The sequence below is a fragment of the Corvus cornix genome, chromosome 5 (assembly GCF_000738735.6).
Source record: "Corvus cornix cornix isolate S_Up_H32 chromosome 5, ASM73873v5, whole genome shotgun sequence".
Taxonomy (NCBI): domain Eukaryota; kingdom Metazoa; phylum Chordata; class Aves; order Passeriformes; family Corvidae; genus Corvus; species Corvus cornix.
In genome coordinates this window covers 2,679,843-2,686,202 of record NC_046335.1, presented here as the reverse complement: position 1 = coordinate 2,686,202, position 6,360 = coordinate 2,679,843, and the positions used below count along the sequence as shown (strand labels likewise).

Below are 6,360 nucleotides of genomic sequence, written 5' to 3'. Positions count from 1 at the left end.
CCAGGCCAGCACAGGCTCCTCCAGCTCCAGGGGAGTCGGGCTGTTCTCCTGTGAGTCTCCTCTGAAGCTGGAGCTGCTGTTCCTGAGGTCTCTGTATCCATGGCGAGCTCTGTGCTCATGTAAACATTGCACAACCACGAGCCCCCGCTGTCTGAGGGCAGCAGAGGCACCACTGGGCTCCTCCTCTTTGGATTGCTCTTCCTGGGGGAGGGCAGCACTTTGTGGAGTCACAGCAGCAATCCCCAGAGCTGCCGGTGAGCCCGCGGCACGCTCTGAATTACGCTCACATTGCTGAGAGGATGGGTCACATTTTGGGAATCCGCCCTGACCTCCTCTGGTGATGCTCTGGCTTCCTGAGGATGGAGACACGGAACAAATTCTTGCCCAGACTTGAGGAACTTTACGACACTGGGTGATGAAAAAGCTCCCAAATCCTTGCAAAGGGGGCCTTGCCTGGTGGACACCCCTCCTGGAGGTGGGATGGGGACAAGGTGATGGTATGAGCAGCACATCCTGGGGTAAATGGGGCACAAAGCAGGAGGAGAAAGTGCTCTGGATCTCCCCCATCACTTCTGAAGGTCTGCCTCAGGGGCACAGCAGGACCTCTCCAGCACAAATCCTTGGTGTGCTCCTTGCCTCAGGGGCAACAGGGTTTGCAGGTAAGAGCACAGCCTTGTCTGTGATGGGGAGAAACCTGTGGATGTGTTGTTTTCTGCACAAACCCACCTCCTCTGCTTGGAGAAAGGTGCAATCCTGTCCTGTAGCCGAATTTAAGACAGACTGGCTGGTGGTCCCTGAACTACTTTGCCACCTGCAAGTACCAAGTTACTGATTTGCACACTGGAGTGTTCTTTGGAATTTCAGATTTAGAAATGCAGGGAGAAAAGATTGCTCGTGGGCAGCTTGAGACCTTCCCAAGGACCTGCTGGGTGAGCTAGTGGGAAACTTCAGCTTCTCAAATGAGGCAAAGCAAGGTGGAAGCAACTCAATTTGTCCATCTCCATCCCTGACAGCTCCTGGGAGGAGAGGGGGAGCCACAGGAAGAGCTGGCTGGGTCAAGAGGGGCAGAGCACGGTGCTAATGGACAAATCCTTTCCACAGGCTGGGGTCAGGCCACACTGGGCATTCCAGACCTGGCACAGCTCTGGAGATGGTGGAACACTGTGAGACGCCCTGTGAGGCTCTGCCAGTGCAGGGCTGGGAGTGCTCTGTGTGAAACAGGAGCACGATGCACAGACCTTCCACGCCTATTGGAAACAGATTTTTCCTTGACACACAAGTGCAGAAGATTCCTCTGGAATGAGAGCCCTGACCAAGGCTGGGCGGCAGAGAAGGGTTTCCAGCTCCTTGCAGAGAGGAAGGAAATCCGCCCGTGGGACAGACGATATTGTCTTTTGTTTGACTCTGCAACGCTGATTAATGAATGCTTTTTTGGATTTCACAAGAATTTCTGGGGTTTGTAAACTTTCTTCAGAGATTTTTCTGGGAAAAATCGAAACTGTGCTCGGGGTTCTCCTTCTGCAAACAAACCACTCAATATTTTCATTCAAATAAAAATTTTCCATGGATAGTAATGGGGATTTCTCAACCAGTGTCGTAAACGTGGTAGGCACTGCATTATGATCCAGATAAAATTTGTGTTTCAGCAGCAGGAATTCAGGTCAGAGCCCTCTTCTGATGGACCTTGTGTAGCAAGAGATAACCTTGCTCTGAGGACTTCAGAACAGAAAAGGCAAAGGGCAAGAGAAAAAAGAAAAATACTAAAAATACGCTTTAACAGATGGGGCAGTGAGGTGGCAAAAGATGAAGTGATTTGTTTGACGTCAGGATCATGGGAACATCAAGCCAAAAAGGGGAACTAAATCCATCCCTCTTGGAAGGCTCAGTACATATCTTTAACCACAGACCATCCTTTCCCTCTGGTGTTACTGACTTTTGGCCGAGCCTTTGCTCTTCACTCGGGGATGGCACTTGGTGCAGGATTATTTGCTGAGGATCAGGCCCCTTATTAGAGTGGGTTTTGGCTGATTCATCCAGTTCATCACCTGGGCATAATGCACAATGCCTTCTTTTCCCATCAGTCCCTCCTGGAGAGACCCAGAGTCCTGGTGAAACTTTTCACGATGTCATTGAGTGCAGGCAATGCTGGCAGAGATCTTAGGCTTGGCCACTGACACAGTAATAATAATAATAATATTAATGATAAAAACAACAATGCCAAAGCCAGACCTGGACCTCAGTGGTTTTCCTTGGATGCCTGGCACCTGCACCCAGGATTGCACAGATCCTGCAATGGATCAAAACAGAGTGGCAGTGCCACCTCTGCAGAGACAGAAGGAGAACAAGGAGTTTATCCATCATCTGGTAGCTGGGGAAGATATTTGGGCTTGGTTTCATCCCACCTGGCATGCTGGTAGAACGCTGGCAGCACTCATTTGACCATAATGGAAAGCATGTCCAACACATGACCGAAATCTGGAGATTTCCATTCACTTTGCTTCCTGTGGCAGCACAAATCCCAGGATGGCCAAGGGAGCTGGCCCTGTTCTTTGTCCTCCTGCGGTTCTTGCAGCTGCTGGACGAGGTCAGAGGTCAAATGCACAGCCTGGTGATGGGGACAAGCCCCTTGCTGTGACCCCAGGAAGAAGGGACGCCTCTGGGAGGGACAGGCCTGGGAAGCAGGATGGCAGTGGGGCACTTTGCCGAGCCCTGCTGGGCCTGGCGTGCGGAGCAGGCTGGGATTAGGGCTGGAACTCGCAGCATTTGGGCCATTGTGCAATGCTGGGCAGCTGGAGGGTTTCACTTTTCAGAGGGGAAAAGAAAATGTGAAAAACTAGAACCAGAAAACTCTTTTCTTCCCTTCCCCTTTTTTTTTTTTTTTTTTTGGACCTATCCAGAGCTTTCCACAACACTGGTGATTTAAACCAGGCCTGGAATATGAATGCAACTCTAATATTTCTACCTTCCTCAGTTACATTGATGAGTCAAGGAACTGGCTGAGGCTGAAATGCAGCAATGCATATGCACAGGCTATGGATGAAACCTCCCCTTGCATAGAAACCTTGTCAGCCAGGGCTGGATCCAGGAGGTTAATAATGTTCTGTCCTTCATGGGAAAGAGAATATGAATTTAATTTAAAATCTAGACATGCCTTCAGCTCTGGAACAGAGAACACAAAGCTAATTTCACCAACAGGCAGAGGGAGATGGAAGCAGGGCACATCCTGGACTCTGCATCCAGGCTGAGTCTGGTCTTGGAGCAGATTTCTTGGGACATTTGAGCCCATAGGTGTAAGAAAGCAGGGCCATTTTGAGGGGAGGAATGTGGGGCTAAGAGAAGCAGGTGCCTGGGGTGCAGGTGAAGCACTCGAGTGCCAGCATCCTTCACTGTCTGGACTTGGAGGCAGCAGCAGGGAGAGCTGCAGGTGACTCTTCACAGGGACAAGAGGACAGAGGTGGCCTCAGTGTCAAACCAAAGCAGGGAGCAGAGGAGTCCCAAAGCCAAATGACTGCCTGGTGCTGGGGGCAGGAACTGGGCTTTGCTCTCTGCAGCCCAGCCAGAAACCCTTAAAATGGCCTCCTGTCCCTTTTCAACCCTCATCTACATCCTCAGCCTCTCCTCCTCCATCCCCCATGCCAAATAAATCTCCTTAGAGTTTAAATAAATGCCTTAGTGTCCTAAAAGTCTTGCAGCCTTGGAGAGGAAAAAAAAGAAAAAAAGAAAAGGTATTAAACCTGAAAGAGAAATAGTAGATGTGCATCTTCTTCCCTTTGGTCTCTCTGAAGGCTATTAAGTGATGCAGGGTGACTGTGGACAGGTACATGCAAATAATAGGATCAAGGCAGCAGTACAAAGGTTTGTCTCCCAATCTTAATGCAGGTGTGGGAGACACAAACCAGGTGGCTAAAAGGCTCCTTTGTTTGAAGCTGTCAGGAGGAGAAGCTGATAATCTCATGCCTCATCCCTAAACTCTCTTTCAGCCGTGTCAAGGCATCTCCTCGCATCAGGAAGTCTGCAATGACATGGCTATGTGCTAAGCTCTGTTAATGTGGTCCGAGGTTTAAACACTTCAGGTTGAAAGTGGATAATTGGTGGCAGTAGATTTTAAAAGCTCACACAGGTGCCTTTGAAAAGAGGTCAGGAGTCAAGTGCATCTCTCCTATGAGAAATGGTGAGCCTTTCCTAAGGAGATCAAAATTCTTCCACGGAGAGCCCCAGGGCCTTGTAGGAACTGTTATTAATTTAGTCCTGTATGTTCCAAATAATGGAAAAACGATACCACATGTGTACAACGCCGAGGAATCGGGGCACGCTCTCTCTGGATAGATAAGCTTTCACCTGGCACTCCTGCATCGTTAATTAAGTAATCCCCTCTCAGCCTAAGCAGGAGCAGCACGGGAGCTGCCATCCGTCGGGGTTCTTGGCAAGTGCGGGTGGGGACAGCACGACCTCAGCTCGGATGGTACCCGTGGGGGTGAGGACAAAACCCCTCAAGCACCTCCCCGGGGGGCTGGAGGGCTGTGATGTCTTCCACTCGGGTTTTCCAAGGAATTTGGGCACCCTGGCCGCACTGCTGCTCCTACGGGTCCCTGCACAGCCACCCCCGCAGGTACCCAAGCAAAGCGCACCTTTAAAGGACAACTGCTCTCTCCTGGCGCGGTGCTATTTTCTCAAATTGTGCTTAATGAAGGCAAAGCTGGAGGAAATTAACATCCAATTATTCTCTTAGGGCGGATTTCTTTGTGCCGGCCGCGGGACACGGACCTGCCCAAACCCGCAGCACATGAAAGCGGCTCCTGCCCGCGGCAGGATCGGGTTGCAAAGGCACCGAGCTCTCCCCGGCGGAGCCCTGCACCTGCCCGGAGTTTGATGGGGATGGGAGAAAAGACAGCGGATCAGGGCCAGGAGAAGCTGCTTTTCCCCCCACCTTCGCCATGTGTTCGAGTTTGCCGTCTGAGCACCCAAGATGACAAGCGCCAAAAAAGATGAAATAGCATCGTTATCACCCAAATTTGCATTAAAAGTGCGGTTTGGTCTCTGTCTGGGCGTGGTGGCTGTAACCAGCTCCTAATTCCGCTGCTTCAGGTGCCTCCAATTTCTCCTGTGCCAGTAGCTCCTTTGATTTTGGGACCTTATTCTTTGCCGTTTTGGTGAGTGCAGCCCAAATACACCCAGAAGTGTCTTGTGAGAACAAGCTTATTCCAATTGTGAGAGAACACAAGGAATTTGCTTCTTGAAAATATTCAGATGAATTTGTTGATATATTCTGAACGGGTTGATAGAGCATTTTTAGTGATAAGGCACCTCCCAGTCTTGCTGGATTCTTTGTGAGCAGGTGCTCATTTTGTCAATTGTTCAAGTAAAATAGCTGTTTCTGTCCTCCTAACGTTTTTTTTCTCTGTTTGTGACTGGGGACAATTTGGGAAAGATTGCCACTGGTGAAAATATGTTATGTATTTTTTGTTATTATTATTATTATTTGCTGCAAATTTATTTGTGTGACAGTAGCAAGTCAGAGGGTCTGAAGTGACACAAAGCAAAAAATATGGTCCCTGCTCCAAAAGCTTTAAATTATCCCAACTCCCCAAGCGTTGAATGGTGGCTCAGAGTCCATCCATTTCATTTGAATTTTACATTACATAGAAACTGAACTTTGGGAGGGGGAAAAAACCCCTTAAACGAAGCCTTGACCTTTGCAGCACAGTCCATGGGATTTATGGAAACACTTCTTTTGGATTTATTTTGTTACCTGAGAACCTGAGAAACCAATGCTTTAATAGAATGGTTTGAGTTGGAAGAGACCTTAAAGACCAATTTATTTCAAACCCCTGCCATGGGCAGGGACACCTTCCACTATCCCAGGCTGCTCCAAGCCCTGTCCAACCTGGCCTGGAATATTCCAGGGATGAGGCAGCCACAGCTTCTCTGGGCACCCTGTGCCAGGGTCTGCCTGCCCTCACAGCCAGGAATTCCTTCCCAAAATCCCATCTGACCCTGCCCTGTGGCAGTGGGAAGCCATTCCCCCTTGTCCTGTCCCTCCAGGCCCTTGTCTAAAGTCCCTCTTCCAGCTCTCTTGTAAAAAGTTTCACTTTTGACAAAATGATCTTTCCTGAAAGGAACAAATATCTCATTCAAAGACATTTCCCAAGCTCTGGTTATAAGGAAGTTAAGAACAGCACTTTCCCTTTTTTTATTAATATTGTTTGTTGGTGAAATGGCTTAATGGCTGCAGGGTCAGTTGACAGAGAGGAGGTAACATTGTTCTTCTCCTCCAGCGAATGTAGTGCTTGGCATGACTTCAAAATAACCCTATTGTTTGTCATCTTCTCAGAATACACTATAAAACCCCTGTTAAAAGGG

General features: G+C 49.1%; 1 long non-coding RNA gene across 1 annotated transcript; it reads left to right on the top strand.

Annotated features, from left to right (window-relative positions):
• Positions 1–217: 217 nt before the first annotated feature.
• LOC109145837 lies at positions 218–5,386 on the top strand. The gene is made up of 2 exons (XR_002047504.1): positions 218–659; positions 4,730–5,386. It is a non-coding gene; the product is annotated as an uncharacterized LOC109145837 (long non-coding RNA).
• Positions 5,387–6,360: the final 974 nt, after the last annotated feature.